The sequence below is a fragment of the Anser cygnoides genome, chromosome 4 (assembly GCF_040182565.1).
Source record: "Anser cygnoides isolate HZ-2024a breed goose chromosome 4, Taihu_goose_T2T_genome, whole genome shotgun sequence".
Classification (NCBI taxonomy): Eukaryota; Metazoa; Chordata; class Aves; order Anseriformes; family Anatidae; genus Anser; species Anser cygnoides.
This window is the reverse complement of record NC_089876.1, coordinates 71,032,181-71,053,349: the sequence shown is the minus strand read 5'-3', so window position 1 is coordinate 71,053,349 and position 21,169 is coordinate 71,032,181.

Sequence of the window (21,169 nt, the reverse complement as noted above, 5' to 3'; positions counted from 1 at the left end):
CTTTGTTTTTTTGATGGCCATCTACTAATCCAGCTTCTTTATGAGTAGAGTGCTAGAAGAGTGCTTATCAAGAGCAGCAAAAGTATGTCAGCTTTATCAGAGGATAATCCCTCTTCTTATTCCTTATGAGTTAGGCTATCAGATTGGTCAATATTTGTGCTCAGTGGTATTTTTGCCTGAATACTTGATGCTTTGCACAGTGTTTGTACCAAGACTTGCACTGCTGTGGTTGAAGACTTTGCCAATAGCTTACTGAAAGAATCCCTCCATTGGTCCTCATCAGACCTTAGATTTATTATGACACACGAAGATGAAACAATAAGCTCACTTACTGCCTGCTAAAAGCCAAAAAACTGCAGAAATGGGGGCACCTGTATCACATAAAAGATACTCAAATCAGTAGTTGATTAAGCTGGATGATGGTACCAGTGGGACACATGCTGGAGCCAGACAGTGTTGGTGAATAGGCTGTTTTTGCTGAACAACCTGTACCTCCTCACATGTAGCTCTTTGGACCTTCAAGCCACGGAGCAGCACATGAGCACAAGGAAGGTGCTGAGGGGGTTGCAGGATCAGTGAATTACACTGGCTCAGACAACTCCAACAGGCCCCAGGCTTTCAGATAGGAATAAAGCAGCCAAAGTAGCCAGAAATAAAATGAACCTCACCTCTCCTGAAGGACAGGCAGATGGCATTCTTATTAGTGCTTGACACTGGAAATACCTACCACCCAAGATACAGCCCAGGGTGCTCACTATCAGCAGCCATAGTACCAATAACTGGTTCCAAATAATGATAAACAAGTGTGAAACAGGAAAATGCTATTCAAATCCTTCTGAATAGGAGACATCCAACCTTCAGGACTGGATAGTCTGAATGAATCAGCTACATGTAAATCTTCCCTACTCTACATTAGGACAAATATCAAAACTAGAATATCACATGGATCTATGCATTGAAAAAGTTACTCATCTTAAAAATTGCTTATAAACAAAAAAGGCTTAGGGAAAAATTTAGAAATGTTGTGATATGGTCTTAAAAGAGGAATAGGGAGTAAGGATAAGAAGGTTAAGAAATACTCTGAACCTAGAAATACCCTAAAGTGAAAGAGGATTCAGTGTTGCCTCAAAAGCCACTTAATTTTCTTTATTTCAATATAGTTTCCTGTTCCAAGTTAGAAAAAGTCACATTTAAAAAGACTATCATCCCACAAAAAGTGAAGATGTTAGAAGCATCTGATTTGGCACAATTAACTGCAATTCAAGAGATGAACATGAAGCAAATTATTTCATTGGGAACCTTGGAGAAAAAAAAAAAGTATTGTTTTCTTAACAGCCTGAAAAATAATGATGGATAGGTATTTCCTAAGCATGCCTTTGCTGAGATCCTATGGGAGGAAACCGATGGATTTAAAATTGCATCAAGAGTGTAACATCATGAGCCTGGATAACTAGTAAAACCAAAAACAACATCAACAGTTGTATTGATGCTGGTGCTTAAACAGTGTTTGTATATGGAATGGTGGATTAAAAAAAAAAAAAGTCTTCTGTTACTTAAAACACTTTTATGCTTTAGCACGGTGGTGAAAAAAGTTTCCTCCTCAAGCTATTCAGAAGAACCCAATGAGAGCTGATTTCTGCAAAATTGTATGGAAACCCTCAACCTGGAACGCGAGACTCAAAGAGAGAAGTCAGTTCTGTGCTACGGTGCATGCTTGGACAATTCTACTAAAGCTAACAGAATGACTGGGTTTTTGTGGAAGTAACAGAAAATAAGAATCTGCTCAACAGCAGAAAATCTGCCTCTATCTAGAGTCACCTCTAAGCTGGACCAGGATGGGACACTGGACTCTTAGCTGCCTTGAAATAACTTCATATTGATAGGAACTGACCTCTCACTCATGTAGCCTCCTGCTGTGGGCAGTTTTAGACTGTTGTGTGTCTGAAAACTTCTCATTTAATAACAGAAGAAATAACTTTTAACTCTTAAACCAAATATGTAGCTTGAAAACCAAGAACTTCTTGTTATTATATATAATATATATGTATATTGTTCAATGTTTAAACTCTTTGGTCACGTTTCTGTGACTACTTTTCAAACCACAATGAGATATGACTTCCACAGCTGAATTAGGCTCCACAAGTTAAACAAATAGTTGGGGAAATCTGAGGTAGACCATAGGCTGGCTGTGCCATGAAGTCTGTTACTAACACGGCTGTCTATCAAGTCTGTTAATTTTTCAACAAAAATCATAAGGCATTACATGCAGAAGTGGCTTCATGGCACACATTTGTTCCCTCAGCTAAAGACAACTGGTTACTAAGATAGGGAAAAAAATGTTCAGATACACATAACTGGATACACATTCAGTATGATCATGATCTCAAGTTCCAATGAAATTGTGTTTGGCCATATGTGCCATGAATTTTCCAGCTGATAGAACAAAGTGCTTCTATTTCCCGGATGGATTGTCACGTTTGGGAGAACAGTTCTTGGCTTTCCAAAGCTTACTGACTTTCCCAACATGATTTTCATAAACTATTTATAAAAATACTCCAGAGTTACCCTGTACGTGGACATTGACAACTGATTTAGCTCTGTGAATGGTGATTTGGTATCATTGCTCCCTTAATGGTATTTAATTTGCAGTCTTAAATTTGCAACCTTATTTCCAATATTTCACTTAATAATGTTTAGCAGCCAGGTAATAAAAACAACTGATGTCTTTAAACCTCTGTACAATTGGTATCCTCGATTGGAAGCAAATGTATTTAATGACATATTAAAATGATTAATTTTCAGGTAAAGCAGAATTACCAAGCTATAAAATGGTGGGGGGGGGGTGTTCAACATTTATGTGCAATGTGCATTAGATACAGCTGTAGTTTATGGCTATCACCTTCAATGTTAGCGTGAAAGCACTTCTAAGCATCAGATATTCATGATAAAGTTAGAACTGCTACTTTCACTGAGAACATTTACTACTTTTTTTTTTTTTTTTCTCCTAAGTGAAATTTAATTGTAGATTTTGGCTAGCCAAATAAATCTGCAGAATGAGATGGAACATGGACCTGAACATGACATATTCTCCAGATTATCTCTTTAGCATGGTGCTAATAAGGTCCAGTAACACTCCCCATTATTAACAGGATGATTTGGATGTGATTTGCATTGGTCAAATGTATTGAGGTGCCTGTGTGACTACTACCATTGCTGTCTAGGGGCAGAGGAAATAGTTCTCAAAGAAATTAGTAGTCCTCACAAAAACTGAGGCTTTTTTTTTTTTTTTTTACCTTAGTATATGAAAGCGATCCTTAGCATAGTAAATCCTTAGAACAGAGATAAGGCTCAGATTCAAAAAGATATTTTACACCATCTACTAGCATTGAGGTAATACCTGGATGTGGGTGTGAGTACTTCCATATTCCAAAGTGACCTGTGAATAATCAAAAGTGGCAGGAAGAACTTTGTAGGAGAGTTTTCTGAAGGCTTAACTTAGATGTATAGACTACAGTGAGATGTCAGCCAGGTGTGTGTGTATTAAAGCTTGGTTTTCTCAAGAAGAAAGAAAGAAAATTCAGGAGGGTATAGTGAGCATAGCTACAAAAGCACAGATAGCAATTGTCACATACATCAGCAAGACAAGGTAAACCCTATATTTTTCACCAGTGTTAACTCACTAACTAGGCTGAAACTTGTAATATTTTTTGCCTATTAAAACAGATCCTATTATTAATTAATTAACCCAGGAGAAGGCATGCTTAGGAAAGACATTGCTATTTGCATTTCAAAAGCACCCCTAACTGTAGATTCACAGGACCCAATCTGTCCCAATCTGAAATTAGGAAAAAAGATCTACGCATTGCTACAAAAAGATAAATAAGATGTTCATAGAATTAGTCCATTTTTATCTGTAGGACGATTTGTTATATTTGAATAAAATTGGACTTAACCTGTCATATGAAGCAATTTTCCTTAAACCGTAGTGGACAAGTGTGAATCCTTTACATGTGCTGCACAGCCTTTCTTATTGACACACTGAGATATTACAACAGCTGCACACCTCGTTCAGGAGCAGAAAAGCACCAACATACTGATGAAGTCACCTCCCATCCAGACTGCAATAAAACCTCAGAATCTCAGAGCTCACCTCACATACAAGTGTCTGGAAGAACTGACTTGAATCTTGCCGAGAAGGTTGACGCCTGAAGGCACTGTGAGGAAAGGGAATGCTAACCAAGAGGATCCAAGCATGCCACAAGCTCCCTTGCTCTGGAAATCAAAAGGCTTCTGCTCTTGGTCTATATCTTGGCTGAACTCAGCTGTGACATGACGGGTGAGAAGCAGTGGTGCAGGCTCATGGTACAACTGCTATACTGCTGTCTGTCTGCAGTCCGGAAATGTAGCTGGGAAAAAGATCAGAGGATTACACGACTTGGCAAGGAAATCGAGATTTAGGGCAGAGAGAGGTGTGGGCAGGGAAAGGGTCCAAATGTGAATTACTCTAATAATGTTGAGAAACATTCATACAGGGTTCTTCCAATTTGACTGGCAGCACTCCTGAATCGACAGCACACGGCGAGGCCTGAATTTAAATAGCCTCCAATGACAGTCATATGAAGAGGTTGTTTGGTCTCGAAACAAAACAAAAACAAGGCCACTACACTCTTGGGGGGAAAGTTCAGGGAAAAAAGCAGGAAGGAGAAAGCTGTGCAGTTGGTCAAGGTTAGGAAAAAGATCTAACAGAACTAAATTGCTCTGTTTCTTAACGTAGGGAGCTTTCCGTGCTATCTTTGCGCCTGTGGGTAGTTGGACTTTGGGTTTCTTTTTCTTTCCTTTTTTTGTACTGCTGTAACTTGCAAGAACCTTCATCACGACTAATACACAGTGAATAGATGAAGTGAATAAAATTTCACCCATGACTTCCAAATCTGTACACGACTGTGGCAGGTTGACCTTGGGCAGCTGCCAGACCCCCACCCAGCCGCTTTCCATCTTCCCCTCCTCAACAGGACAGGGGGAGGAAGAAAGACAAAAAAAAGCTTGCAGGTGGAGGGAAGCACAGGGGGATCACTTACCAATTGCAGTTGTGGGCAACACAGACTTGACTTGGGCAAGATTAATTTAATTTATTGCCAATTAAAATAATTTTGAAGAGTGAAAAAGAAAAAAAAAATAAAACAATGCTTTCCCGTCCCACTTTTTCCCTATCGCTTCCACTGTTAGCATCTTGCCACCAACACCAATTCTATTTCTCTTGACATTTTAGTGATAAGGCCATAATTTAGCTTTTTTTTTTGAGCCTTTTTTTTTTTTTTTTGACAGTGGCCAGTGGTAGCAACAGCAAAACCTTCTTTATTATACTGCTGTGGGAAAGATACAGCTCTTCAGCCTCAGAGTACCTTTTTATTGTGGTATTTATTTATGGTATTTATTATTATTGTTACCATATTAAATAAGCTTGTTCTTACAACTCAGCAGAGCCTGCTAAACAACAGGTAACAGGTAAATGGGGAAATAGGGATGACAGGGGGGGGGGGGTAAGAAAAAGAGCATGGAGGAAACTTGTAGCTATTTACTTCTGCAACAGCAAGCTGCTGGCACCACCCTAATGACTAGACCATCTTTTCTTTTCCTGAACATTTCTCACTCACTGAATGTGCAAACCCTGTTTATTCATTTATTTGCTATCCACCCTGTCAGCTGCTTGTGAAACTAAATAGCACACAGTGACGGAATTAAAGACAGAAGTAGTGAGCATGTACCAAGGGACAAAAAGCCAAATACACGTCATCTCCCTCCAGCACCTCCTAGTTTTCATGTGCTTGACTTATTACATCTCAAATTCCTTTTAATACGATAAAAGGAATATATTAACATGTTTGTCATTGCTAACAGACTGAGGGAAAGCAATTAACATTAAGCTGCAGGTGACAATCGTGCCTCTCACCATTCAAGAAAGCGTCTTGCAAAGACTTAAATGTCTCAGAGCGAACTGAAATCTCAGCAAGGTGAGGAAAGACTGCTAGCAGTTTTTATCCTTACCCTCAGCCAGGCTTATTTTCCATATTCAGCACAGCCTCCTTTGCAGTAAGCCGAAATTTGAAAACGTCCAATGCAAACCGAGTTCCACTAGACATAAATTTTACTTTCACATCCCCAGCCTGCCGCCGGGGCTGGTAGGAGCCTTGTGTCTACACTGAGGATGTGCTTCCAGGGGGTGGTGACAGCTCTCAGAAGAAAGCAGCGAGTGAAAGGGGAACATGACAGGGGGCTCTGTCTGACATGGACCTTAGCAGCATGGGAGAGGTTGCAGGAACGGCGGAGGGAGCAAGCACAGCCTGGCGGGGGACAGGACGCTCGGCATTAATTCTCACCCTCAGACAGAGCTTTCTGCCCGCAGCCCGAATCAACAGGAAAAGTTTGCTTTCAGATCATAAGGAAAGTTTCAGGGTGTTTAAAAAATAAAAATTAAAAAAAAAAAATAGACCACCACAAATAAGCAATGTAAATTAAAATAAAGCCAAATTTAAAATGTTCTAAGAGTCATACTCCTGTCCGATCAAAACTATTTACTGAGAGCTACTCGTATACAAGTCAGTATCTTTGGATAGTGAGATCACCTTCTGCCTTGACTGTTTATGTGTTTTATGACTTTGAAATTCATGCTGAGGACTGGTCAGACTTTGGAGTACAGCAGATTGTTGCTGGAGACAGGGTGTGTGTGGAAATATCTGAGTGAGCCTTTTGAAACATTAGGAATGGTCTAAGAGGTAACCTGAATGCTTTCAAATACAAGTTTTAGGTCTAGAATTAAGAGATGAATGTTAAAATCTGAGATCCTAGCCAGTGGATAGTTGGAAGCTGAAATTCAGCATTTGTCTGTGGATTAATTTCAGTGACTGTGATTGATCACCCAAGTGAGAGCAGTTCTGCTTCCAGTATAAGCAGACTTTATCCCTTACCAGCTTCATCTTTGCTTAAGTGAGAAAAATACCACTTCAATCATCCTGTGCACACTCTCAAAAGAAAACAGTGAATTTAAAGGCAGTGGCTGCTTTCAGCCAGGACTGGTCGCTCAGCCTGCCTGGATTTCCCGTTCTGCCTGCCCTCGCAAATGCAGCAGGACGGCGGAGCAGAGACTACAAAAGATGCACACGGCCTCATTTGTACCACAGACACACTTGCTGACCAGCGAGCAGCCAGCTTTATGAATTCAGCCTCGAATCTAGAAATCTGTGTGCTGTTCCTTTGTTCTTATTTTGATGTTTATTTGGTTTTGTTTTGTTTTAGGGGAAGGGGGGTAAGGCACAGATCTAGCATTCCCAGATAAAAGCTATAGTACCAAACAACAAGTAAAAGGTTGGTGACATTCTTTGCTTTGGTTTGAGAGTAAGGAGAGCTGGCAGTTAACTGAAAAAATAGTATCTTTCAGAGATACCTTTGAAGAGTATTATTATGAATTGGCCTCTGATGACTGGTTGAATACGTTAAATAGGATCTTTTCTTCTTTAAAGTGTTCTTTGAACAAAATTTCACAAATTTCAGTAAGTTTTTAGGTCAGAGGAAGTCAGAAATGTGCACTTACTCTATTACAAAATTTGATCAAAAAAAAAAAAACAGACAAAACACCACCACTAGTCTGTAATGAATTGACACTCCATATCAACCACCAAAAATCTGTGTTAAAATCCTGGAGAGGTAATTAAAAAACAACTTCCAAAAGACATAACTCATTTTCCCCAAATATGTAAGCAAGCAGTGAACACCCTTATTAACGGCAGAGCATGGTCTTAATAGGGAGACACTCTTAGTGCCACTGAATAAAAACCACATGAAACTGTATTTCCGAGACACTGTGGAAGTGTCTGGCATCAGTAGATTGCATGGCTACATTCAGAACTACAGAGGCCCAGTATTACCAGGCTAGTAAGATCTCTGAGTAGTGCCAAGATAATGTCTTAAGTTCCTTAGGGAAAAGCATGTAACCTGTCAGCTATGATCTTTGGTCGGCACCTGGCATAAAGCAAAGTACCTCTGCATGGGGGCTTCAAGCAAGTCTCCTCTGCCACAACAGTGCAAAGACAAGCAGAGAGGTGCCAGGAGAAGCTGTGCAACTGAATGCAAGCCCGTCCAGAAAATACAGCAATTAAGCCTAAGAAGCGGCTCTCAGTCACTGGCTGTGCCATCAAGCCCCTTCCGCGCATGCTGTTAGGACTGTACACGTCATGTCTAGCATCCCCAAGCACTTGGCTAGAGTGCTCTAGGGACAGAAGCCCAACTAGGACTCCAAGGAAAAGTCAGGGTCCATCCTGGGTGAGCAGAAATAGCTATACAGTTTCCATATGACAAAGGTCATGCCCAGAAGTTGTAACACATGCATTCACAGAAACACGATGCTCCTTCACTGGAAAGAAACTAAAATACTCTCTGACAGAAGTCTGTCTTGTGGAGGGAAGGGATAAGATGGAAAAGTTCTTCCAGAAAAAAGGCTTACTCGGTCAAAAATCAACCCATATTCACCAACCAAACTGCTTTCTGGGGACTTCCTAACACAAGCCCAAACCAAAGTAAAATTAAAAAAAATGTTACTGGAAAAAAAATCACAAGAATGTTAATTCTGATCATTTGTGCTCCATGAGGATGCTCTCCATTTGAGCAGAAGGGAACAGGCCAGCTCAGTGCTCTAGTGCAACTTGCTGCAGGTAATCCCATGCTGACTGCTTAATTTCTCCAGGCAGCATCAACTGGACCCAGCATGCATTTTGCTGATCACAAGGGACCTCAGTCCATTTTACAGGGAGCTCTGTGCAAAGATCTGTATGATCTAGTCTTACAGTCTGATTGTGAAATGTTTTAAGAGCTCTTCCAGCTCTTCTACAACATAGTATACAACACAATACAAAGTGGGTTTTGTTAAAAGGACAAGTAATTATTTAGCAAAAAGTTGAAGACAAAAAAAAAATAGTTTTCTTGCTTTCACTGTAGATTGCTTAGACCATAAAGTAGAACTTTAGGTAAAAAAGTATGGAAAGTCCTTTACAATTCACACCGAATTTCTAGCTCAGTAGATGCAAAATATTTGTTGTTCAAAGTGAATATGGACCCCTGTAAAAGTGCATTATTTTTTCCTGTCTGCTCAAAAGTATCAAAGAGGATAGTGGAGAAGAGAAACACCCCTAAGAAAAGCCAGCTAAACCCAGCCTGCAATGAAAAGAGCCTCGAATAAAGCGTGCAACCAGCTCTCCGAACCAATCTTTGTGCGGGGAAGCAAACATTGAGGCCTGTAACGGGAAACTGAAGGAGGTCACTCCACTTTTATTGAGCTTTTCCTCCTTGTCAAACCACCGTGCTGTGTGTTATACTCCTTCTGGGTCACTGGGAGCCTATCACAAAGCCCCCTCTGTTTGGGTACCCTTCACCCAAACTCCACCAGGCAGCAGAGCAGAAACGCTGAGGTGGAGCTGCCGTCCAAAAAGCTTCCCGGCACAATAGCTGCTGCTGTCACAGTCAGACAATAAAGAGGATTTTATGCTGGTATATTTTTCTCATCATATGCATGACAGAAAGTTTAATGGGCCTTGCTAGTTTCTTAGTGGCTTTTAAGGCCCTATAAAATAGCCTGCTATCAGTTCGATCTGTGTTCTCAAGATGTCTGCCTGGACATCAGAGAGCTCCAGCAGGAGCTATGTTTTCATTCCCCCAACCTGCAGGGGAAAGATAAGCTAATTAGTTGAGAAATTAGAGAGGCAAACTATTAGCATCACAGAAGTGAAAACGAAAGCTCTATAAGAATTTATAGATGGGGAACTCCTACCCACCTACTGCTCTCTTGGGGGCTGGAGGTTTTTTGTTAACACACCTTTTATTTTCCAGGGGAAGGCAGCTCCTGCCAACAGCCCCAGTCTGCAGGAACTTGGTTAATGTTGGTGTGTTTAGGTCACAGAAGAAATGCTCTGACTTTTGATAGTCTACCTGCAGTTGAATCTCTTGACTTCATGAGATTTCAGTTTGTAGGGGACAAAAAAAATCTGGGCTTCAGAGTTACTGAAGACAGAAGCTATGGACGGAGATTTGGATGAACAAGTAGAAAGGTAGATGCTTCTCTTCTGACCAATCCTTCCTGTCCGGCCATTGAAGTCATACCCCTTTCCCTTCTCTTTCTCAATCTCTCAGCAGCCTAGGAGCATCCTACGACAATTTGTAGATAAATCACTTGGTACCAGCTTCTTCTGCGGGACTGATACATCCTCATCATTACCCCATACCCACTGTCACCCTCAATTCAGGAGAAAGCAGACAATTTGTCATTTTGCTTCTCTCTCATTCGACCTATCGCAGCCGAGTCCACAGTGACAATACTCCAGGAGTAAGATACAGAAGGATTGCATCATGCTTTTGCAGCACAGTTTACTAACTTCATTCTTAGAAAACAAATAGAGACTGACTGGTTCTATTTCCAGTTTTATGCAGATCTGAATTTGCCGCCCTGCTCCCACAATCACACCTGGTATTAAAAAAAAGATGCAAGTCTGACCATATCCACTGCACAGACACGTTATCATCGACCCGGATCCTGTCAGGCTCCCTCGCAGTTAGGAATGCCTTCCCTGGCAATAGTTTTCCAAGGATTTAGCAAAGCTCTCCGTGTAGTAGGCCTCATACAATCTGAACATCATTACCCGAGTCCAAACGGTGCTCTGGATCATGATGACGTTTTACAGAGAACTGTTAAAACTTTCCTCTGATATAGCTTGCATGAAATTTCAGATTGCTTCCATAACTAAGACGTTCACCCTATTTACAAGAAAGGCTGCAGAAAACGTTACCCTGGATTGACATTTGTCTTGCAGCAGCTTATATTTAGACCTTACAGACTGATGGCAAAACATATCTCTATCCTGCAAGCAGTGCATCTCGAGGCTGAAGTTCTGCAGAGCAAGTACAATCACATGATAGGCTATATTTTTGATGATACAAAGTGGAGAAAAACTGGGACAAAGACATTCTTGTTTCTTCTTGGAAAACAAAAAATATATTTTAAGTAACAACCACATGAAAAATATGTTTTAAGTAGCAACCACATGAAAAAATAGGCAAGATAAAAGCATTCAAGCAGGGAAGATCCGAAGGATATTTCACAGGGACTAATCATCCATACAGAAAGTAAGCTGCTAAACACTTTATTTTCAGCTCTTTCCCTGGGAGATGTGAAAACTTCCACTACTAAACACTGCAGAAATCAAGTATGCTGGTAGTAAGAGGGAAGAGACAGACAGGAGCAGACCTCCTTCACCTAAAGCCATTTCTCCCAGAAAATTTGTTCCTAGCCCTGACCGAAGTCATGCTCGAGCAGACTTCTCTTTCTGAGCCACGAGGATATTCCCTTTCCTGTCCTCTCCTCCCACATCTCTTTCTTGAGTTACCTTCTCAGGGGGCTCCAGACCCCTGGCAGAGGAATCACTGCCAGACTCCAGAATACCCTAAACATACTTCTTCATGAATATTCCCTGCTCTCTTCTTGCTGCTGGAGAAGCTCTCCCCGGTCCTCTTCCCTGTTTCACCATGGATGCATTCCTAACTCCATTCCCATAAATACATGATATGGGCCGAACTCATTCACTTAAGGAAATTTAAGGGAACTGCACTTCCAAACACTCCCTTTTTATCTAGTTCCCCCTCAGGAAAGGAAGTAGCCACTTCTACAACAGTGGCTAAATGAACGCCATCATGAACATCGTGTCCCTTTCCACCTAATGTTCCTTTAAGTACTCAACACGCCTTCCTTTAAATATGCCAAGCTTTCTCAGTGCCAGTTCCTGGAACTCCTCGTACCTTCATGTGATCCCACAAAGTACAAACAACCAGCTAGGAAGAAAGATGCTCCTTCAGCCAGCTCACAGAGGAAAACATGCTGCTTCAGGGCATGATAAAATTGACCACAGCGTTCCCAGATCACTTCCACTCAGGCTTAAATGAGTGTGTGACTCTGCTAAATCTGCCTACTCAGGTGAGGTAAATAGGAGCTAATTTAGCAGCAACATGCCTAGTACTTTCCATGTTAATATATACATATATATATATATATATATATATATAAACCTTACAGTGGCTACCACTACTCTGCCAGCAATGCCACACAAAAGGCAGAGACACCCCCACCCCTGGCTCAGTTTTCCCAGAGTGCCTGGGTCAGAATAAATGACCCAGCTTGTTTCTCCTGGTGTGCCCAGGCCACTCTCAGGACACAAAAAGAAAACACTTGTTATGTTACCCAAACATATGTATTACAGTGGTACCCAGCTCTTTCACAGGCTCTGGGAATAAGGTGGCTCCCCACCCCTCTCCTACATGTCAGCGTATAGGCACAGGATTATGTGGCCCAGTGTCCTACAATAGCCCCTTTGAAGAACGTGAAAAAAGTAAAAGTTAATAAATCTCTAACCACATCCTCCTGAAAAGGCAGAAAGTTTTCCATCGACTGTTAAAGAAGCGTTTCTTCTGTTAACCAGTACTTGTGCTAAACACATATATGTATTTACACAAACATTTTGTATATTTACTGTTGGTTTTGAGAGACATGATACACATGTCACTGAGGTCAATAACATTTTAATTGCTAAATAATTTTTTTCAAAGCCACCTGGGAATGGTAAAACAGGATACGGGTCTTTTATTCCCGCTTGCCTTCACGAAACAAGCTCTTTTCTCTGCGGCGCACACGATAGTTGCTATGCATACAGATAGGGCCTTAACAATACTATTCTGACATTTAAGCATTTCACCCTCTGTGCAGTACAGCCTGTTTGTATTTTTAAGCTTGGTTTTTGGGCCAAATGCAAAGAAACCACTGTGTGACTCTGAGCTTATCGTCTGTGCTCACATCTGAAAAGGTAATGCTCGGGTGTGTCAGGTATCACCTGGGGATTTAAGCAAGAGACTTTCTGCAGTTAACCCAATCCCATGACCTGCTCTGAATTACCTTTGATTTGAAGGCAGGTTAGTTAACCACCAAAGGTGCCCCTTCCATTAATTGGAATCCAATTCTCCTGAAATGGGGGCGTACAGTAATTCCTATTTTGCCTCCTAATGGCTCTGTACATACTCTGTTACACCTTGGAGCAAATCTACCAGTGAGACACAGGTGAAGAAGGTTGTTTTCTTGTGCTTACCTTCTCAAATCTGGTTTCCTTTCCTAAGCGTTTTCAAAGTGTCAGTGTCTAGTTATCCTGGCATTTGTCTATGCAGAGGTTAGATTATTCATCACTGGCTTCTATTTTACCAATACTTCAGTCAAGCATACTTTTGTCCCTCCTTCAGCATCTGGAAAAGTAGCGTAATAGCCGTGAGCTCTGTCTCATTTCTCCTCATCACTGAATTGAAAGCTGGGATCCAGCCTGTGTGCATAGAGTGATAGTCCTGGCTGCTAGACATTTCGTGTGTTTGCAGGCTAAATTACAGAATGGTTGAGGTTGGAGGGGACCTCTGGAGGTAATGTGGTCCAGCCCCCTGCTCAAGCAGGGCCATGCAGAGCAGGCTGCTCAAGACCATGTCCAGGCAGCTTTAGAAGATCTCAATCAGGGAGACTCCACCACCTCTCTGGGCAGCCTGTGCTCAGTCACCTGCACAGTAACGTGTTTTCCTGATGTACAAGAAGGAGCCTCTTGTGTTCTAGTTTGCGCCCACTGCCTCCTGTCCTGGCACTGAAGAGAGCCTGGCTCCATCTTCTAATAAAATCGAATAAAATTCTCATAATATGCAGCAAGGGGAAGGGGGGATGTTTTAAGAAGTTATGTTTTAGAAAAGAGGGAAATTTGATGCAACATCAGTGCCAGTCACTTTCAATAGTTTACCAAATTGTAACTGTTTCAGAAATCCTTGCTTAATGCAAGAGTAGAACGGAGGACCAACCAGAATTGTGCCCAGATAGCTGGTATGTTGTTAGAGCCTCTATTCTTCACAGTCCCTGCAGGTTTGGTCACTTCTAGAGTTAGCCTATCAGAGACATGTGGCACGTATCCCACTCATCCCATTCCGCTGACTTACTCTGTGCCCTACTGCCACAGCTGATGCAAAAGCAAATGCTTTACAGCAGAATCACTAATGTTGGCCTCGGGGACACATGGACATGCTCGTACACTGCAATTGTTATCATTTTGCCACCCTAATCATTCCTTGAGGACAAGTGCCTTTGGTTTACAGCCTCATAGGTTTTTAGAAGAAGCAAGATTACAGGCTATGTGTAAGATATACATTAAATATAACTTTTGGTAAATGAACACCACCTCTTAAAAATCCGGCTAGGAATTGTCCCCAGGGTATTTCCTTTGGGAGGACGTAATACAATTTGAGTGATTTAAAGGTTCTGTCTAGTTCTTTTAAATATTCTTTTGACGTTGTATTGCTCTGCTTGTAATAGATTGTTATTGCCCTATATTGAGTTTGCAGAGTGAAGGTAAATCTTTTGTGATGTGATTGTGCTACCCTAAACTCAATATTGTTCACAGGTCCTTTATAACTCCCTGGTTTCACTGCAACAAGCGGGACAAATTTTCATTTTTACTCTTTTAGATTTTTATTCTGTGTTCTGAAACTCAAAGGGACTGCATTTACAGGCATTGTCTAGTGCACTTTTCATGATCTGAGAACTCAAGTGCCATGCTGGGACCACTGCTATTCCCTCTCCCCCAAGCACTGATTTGCAATATATATGTACAAAAAGAAAGAGGGAAAGGAGCGAGACAGCTTGTGTCTTCCACAGGCATCCTGAACTATTTTTGCTAAAGCAGAACAGCTGTAGAAAAAATAAGCTTCCAGTTCCAATACCAAGATATCATGACAATCCTTGCTTCAGAAGTATGTAACACACATATTTTCATATAATATTACTGGCCTAACTTCTTATATTGGTACTATAGGCACAGTAACTACCTACTGCAAAAGACAACATGTTGACATAGGTAATGAGCAAGCATCAATCGATATACTATACAAGATACAGCTATGCTATTTCTATACTGTATCTATATAAGCAAGTGCATACATAAGCATATATAAGTGGGAAACTCGCCCATTTTTGTGTATGTCCTAATGTCTTTTTTGAGACCCCTTCCTAGTTGGATGAATGGACTTTTCCAAGTATGGTGTCAGTTAAAAGCACACAATGCTGACACCTACAGGACAGCAAACCTTTCCCTTTTGATGTACAGGTCCCAAGCCTCCGGAAAGTACAGATAGCCGCTGAGTACACAGGAGTCTAGCACTCTCTTCTGCTACGTCCTGAGTTCCTTCCTAGCTTGCCTGCAGAGAGCCAGCAATGGCACTTGTTGGGTTCCCCAGCTCTCCTCCGAGACTGCCAAAGACCCACCAGCTCCAGGCAGTTACCCCTAATACCCTTTTTGAAGCAGGGTTTGCAGTTGCATTTCAACAAGTGTATATGGCAACCCCACCTTAATGACACTGTCCTTGTGCTTGTTCTTGTTCTCCATGCACCTTTTGTCTGAGAGACTCTCCCTGCTGCCCAACTTCCTAATGCAGGCTTATGTAATAAAAACAAGCAAAACTTTGGAGCAGATCCCACTCCTCAGATGAAGTAATCCGCAGACTAAATTTCCCCTCCCCACTCTTCAGAACATTTGGTAATGACAGAAAACATAGGATGTGGTTTTGATATTCTGTCAGGGAATTAGTGCATTTCAGTATGAGGAGGATATTTTCATTTTGCGTGCTGCCAAAAGCTTACTAGGCAGCAAATAAAGGAAACTCTCAGCTTAGTGAGAGATCTCTTTAAACATCAACTGTCCTCAAGGCCTTTGTGCTTGTGCTAAATGCTTTCACTCCTTTTAATGATCAGGTTTAATTTTGAAAGCCACACCGAGCGAGCGCAGAGTCAATGTTTCTTCTAAAGGAAAAAAAAAAAAAGGAGCATTTTTTTTTCCTGATCTTTGAATTAGCCAAAAATATCTGTACTGCCTAGGGCTATTTAGGAAAAAGGCTTGACATTTATGGAGGTGAATAAAGCAAAGAAAGAAAATAGTTTGTCACTATTGTGCAGCTCTTCTTGTTTCATTTCGTTTTTCAGTTGGGGTCTCTTTATTTTTTTGTGCCGGCACATACTTCTGGAGAGGTAGAATTTCATTAGAAATGCTAAAGAAAACCAACCTTAATTAGTCTGAAACACATCAGTAAACTCAAGCTTGCTGGCGCAGACTCATGTAGTGTGAAAGGCCGATACACTGGGGTCAGTCATGGTGAGTTAGTGGTTTAGTAAGACTCCCTTGAGTCTACCTCTCAAAACTACAAGCGGTCAGCAAGACAAAATAGCCTTGATCCGCATTCAAAGTCATGCCTCCTTGGACAGGATGGTTAGTTACAGCTTTCTGCCTGCTAAAGTTCCAATTATTCTTGGTGCCCTTTGTGTCCCGGGTCTCTTATTCTAAAATGCTTGGCTCAGGCCCTTTTCCCAGGTGAGCGTGCTCTGGCTTTGTGTAAGTCAGAGGTCCTTTGTGAGATGTGGCTTTGACTCTGAGAACACGAGCTGCGAACGTTTTATAAGGCACTTTGGGCTAAAAGCCACTCTGACATGGCATTCAGGCAAACACCCCATAGTACAGGCGATGCCAGCCAGACCAACAGCTGTCCCTGCAGTCTGACCTGGGGGGAAATGATCAAATTTTTTACTGAGACTCTCTAAAAATTTAAAACACAACAAAAACCTTTGTTGGGAACACTTACAGATTGATGCTCTCCAGAAAACAAAGTAGCCAATCTGCAGGGAAGGCCCAGTTTGGATGCATGAGGACATTTGTTTGGTGGTGTGCCATAGATGTTACAAAAAGGAAAAATATCTTCACCCAGTCCAGTAACTTGATAGATTCAGTCCATTTCAAATACCAGGACTTCATGTCAACAAGATCAAGGGATTTAAAATTAAAATAAAAGCGGTATTTTGAGGGCATAATTTCTTATTTGGTATCTTTTCTGTGATCACAAAGCTGAAGGCAATCTTGGGAGGAAAGACGAGAAGGTCTAGAGCAGAGACTGCTGAGCATTCACATGAATTTTGGAGCAGGGGGTTGACAAAAATGAAAAAAAAAGTTTCAATGCTACTCCAAATAACATTCCGTAATAATGTGAATTGACAGAAATGTCTGGAATTGAACTGAAAAGTATCAACACTGTAAAACTACTCCTGTGGCATGGAGCAGCACTACAAAGCATTGGCACTCAGAACTTAAACAGGCCCAATTAAGATAAGCATCCATAAAAAACAAAATGTGATCCAATCCTACTATTTATTTTCTGAACATAAAGCAACGGACTCATCCAAACAAAAAACAAAAACACACTTGTATCCTCAAGAGCTTCCGCTTCCCCTACGGCAAAGGGAGAAAAGACATATCCCAATGTTCCTGGGGCTGGAGAAACTACAGAAACAACTCAAGCAGCTTCAGTAGGAGTTTTATCAGATTTTAAGAAGCTGTCCAGACTACTGTGATGAACATAGCAAAAGTGCAAGTTACCCTTGGAGACAACCACCAGCACAGCACAGCAGGGTCAGGCTCATGGAGAGGGAGAGAGAAAAGGGGTCCCCATTTTTGCCCATTTTGTTGTTAGTGTTTTTTTTTTTTTTAATTCCAAATCTACGTGGAGATCTCTCTGGCTGATGTTTAGCTTTCTTCCAAGTGATGTTATCACTGCTACATAACACGTCCTGAGGCACGAACAAAGCTGCTGGGACAACCCAGCTGATCCCCAGACTGATAGGCTGAGCTGCCATCATCTGGCTTCCCCCTGAAAGGGAGCTGGAAACCAGAGGCGAGGAGCCAGTGCCCAGAGACACTGCGGGGACTGCACGAGGAAGATCACCTAACGGCATTTTGCTTTCTTATTGTTCACCCTGCCTGATCCTGGAGTACAGGTGCTGGTAGATGAGTTTTTGGAGGGTCACTCCCCCTCTTCACACTCTGCATTAACTCCCTCGCTGCCCAGTAGCAGCAACTATCATGTGCCTGATTGGCAGCTTTCTGAGTAATTACGGGGGAAAATTGACCAAAATATTTACAAAAGTCATCCAGTTGTGAAGGATTTGGGATGGTGGAAGTACACTGAAAGTAAGCAATATTTTACTTTCGGTCTTCCTGGAGCTTGCCTCCTCTGGATCACATATTCACAATGAAGAGTAATGGTTTTGTTCCTTGAAGAGAATTGTAGCTTAATTTACAAAAGTGAAATTTCTGAACTGAATGATTCTTTCTTCAATGGGTAGCAGAATTAAAATATAAAATAAAATGAAAAAATCAAGCATCATCTTTCCCTCCTTCACATCTCCTTTCCTTCTCTTCCTCAGCCTCTGTGGGATCTGTTTTTCCAAAAAGAGTTAAACTGGGTGGTTCTCAGGGGCTTACAACAGGCACAACTATTACTGAAAAACAATCTGATACATTCAATTTCGCAAGGCCCTGCTCTTTCCCTCTAATCTTTCAGCAGGACCCAAGGGAGGCTGAAGCTGAGCTCAGCCTATTCTCTCCTCCAACTTTGATTCGCTATTAAATTCCGTCTAATGACGATGACTTTGCCATCTCACGTTCATCAGCAGGCTATGCGCAGAACAATGCGGGTCCGGCCTTGGATAGAGGGACATTGTTCCGTCCTCCTGGTTGCTCTGTTTGAGCAGCATCACGTGAAAGCTCTCGAACACGGGAGACATGCAAAACCCACAAGCAGTATTAATCTCCAGGGTGCGATGGTAACTCAAGTCCTACCTCGTGCATAGGTGTTTGTATTTGTGTCGTTCCCTGTCGAGTTTAGAAAAACAACAACAAAACCCACAAAAGGATATTGCATAAGGAAATACCAGAAAACGCAGTGGAAAATAAAATGCAATGCTGCGACTGAGGAGTCTCATGCATGCCACTGCCCAAGTGACTTAATGATCTGTGCTAAAATACTGTACCTCTATTTGTGTGTCTATGCATGGCAGAAAATAACTCTGACAGCCTTAAATCCATGATTTCTTACTTGCTTATAAGTAGCACAGCCTTTAACAAGTCAGCGCACTCCCCATCACTGACCACTACCCAAAAATCCACGTGGATATTTCTCGGCTGTTTTACAACAAATGAGGCCTAGACACAACAGCACTTACTACTCCAATGAATAACTTAGTTTTCTTTCTTGTTCTGAGAGTTTATCAGTTTCAGTCTCAGATTTTCCAAGCAGGCATAAATCCTCCTCTCCACCTGTATCATTCCACAATGTAGCAACCCTACAGTACTGTAGGAAGGACCATGGTCTGTAGTAGTTGTCAGTTGGCGTTTTAGAATCATGGAATCACAGAATATCCTGAGTTGGAAGGGAGCCACAAGGATCATGGAGTCCAATTCCTGGCTCCACACAGCACCACACAAAAATCAAACCACGTGTTTGAGAGCAATGTCCAAACGGTTGGTGCCGTGACCACGTCCCTGGGGAGCCTGTCCCAGTGCCCGACCACCCTCTGGGTGCAGAACCTTTCCCTAACACCCAGCCTGACCCTCCCCTGTCCCAGCTCCATGCCGTCCCCTCGGGTCCTGTCGCTGTCCCCAGAGAGCAGAGCTCAGCGCCTGCCCCTCCGCTCCCCTCGTGAGGGAGCTGCAGGCCGCCATGAGGCCTCCCCTCGGCCTGCTCTGCTCTGGGCTGAACAAACCAAGGGACCTCATCTGCTCCTCATACACCTTCCCCTCTAGACCCTTCATCATCTTACATTTCTTTTCTGCACTTCCAGAAGTACAGGTGGACCATCTGGGTGTATGCTGCAATCAGCAAGAACACACACTTCCATATTGCTTTAGTAGATACAAGGCAAATAAAAATTAAAAACAAACAAACAAAACACAGCAAAAGCCTTACATTTCCTAGAATGAGTTCCCTCTTCACCCATGATGTTTAACTCTTCCACTGCCTTGTGCCAATAGATTCCACATACTCAATACACAAGCATTGTAAACTGTCTGGGGAAGAACAAAGACTAATAAGCAGTAGTCTAGGCATGAAGCATATTAGATGCTAGCAATATGTCGAGAGCTACACGGGTTATGCTTTCTACTATTCACTCAACTCTGTCTCTAAAAAAAATAAGAAATTCAATTTCATTATTTCAAATATTTTTCTAAACCATTTTCAACTCAAATAGTCTACTTTTCTACTTAGTGAGGTGCACCCAGCTGCTCAAACTAGGTGATTTTCCGAGCTGAAGCCTAAATGTGTTGATTCATCTTTTACCAATCCAGCTCAAAAGAGTATCCACTGTGAACAGGACTTGTATGCACTTTATTTCCCTTTCTGCTTTTTCACATAAGCAAGACATTTCTAATGATTTCATATAAGATATTAAACCTGAAGGAGCAGTTGCACCCAGGCACACACAGAGTCAGCAGCAAAACAAAGCAGAAGAAAAGTAAAATAAAAAACGTAATGCTATATATTGAAAAGTATTAGAAGTTTTAAAGTTGCTCTGCATGTACACACATCTGTTTGACTCAGGAATACAACATCTAAAATCATGCTAACATCAATATTGCTTAGGGAACAAAAAAATCCATTCCCCAAGTGCAAAGCTTAATCTGATTTTTCTCTCAAAGGCTATTATGAGGTTTTCACCTGAATCACTAGAACAAACTGATGCAGACATCAGAACAGGTACTAGGCCCAAATTTACTGAAAATCAAATTTTAACGTGCTTGCAGAAGTATAATATACAATATTTTTTTTCTGATCAGTTATTCTGGTGGTAACGGAACTTCATCCACAGGAATATCATCATCATTTAAGTAGCCAAGCTTGAAGCTACCTACTATTTACAAAAGAACCTGGCCAATCTTCTAGTCGAGGCTTCACATTCGGTCAGGGCCCTGAAACCTGTGTACATACCTGTGTCCTAAAACACTGTGACAGTATTACCCTCACACAGGAAGAGAAACTGAACTTCGGGAGCTGGCTTTTTTATTATTGGCTAAAAGGTCTCTTAGCCCTTCTTCTGATTATAGCAACAAAAGAACAAAGAAAGATCTAAGTACTGGCAAAGCATGTTTTAACCCATGTTCCAGTCAAAGGGAAACAAATTACTCTGCCCTTATCTCTGAAAGGAGATCCAGCCTCGGGGTAACTCAGCCTCACTGAGGATGTGTCC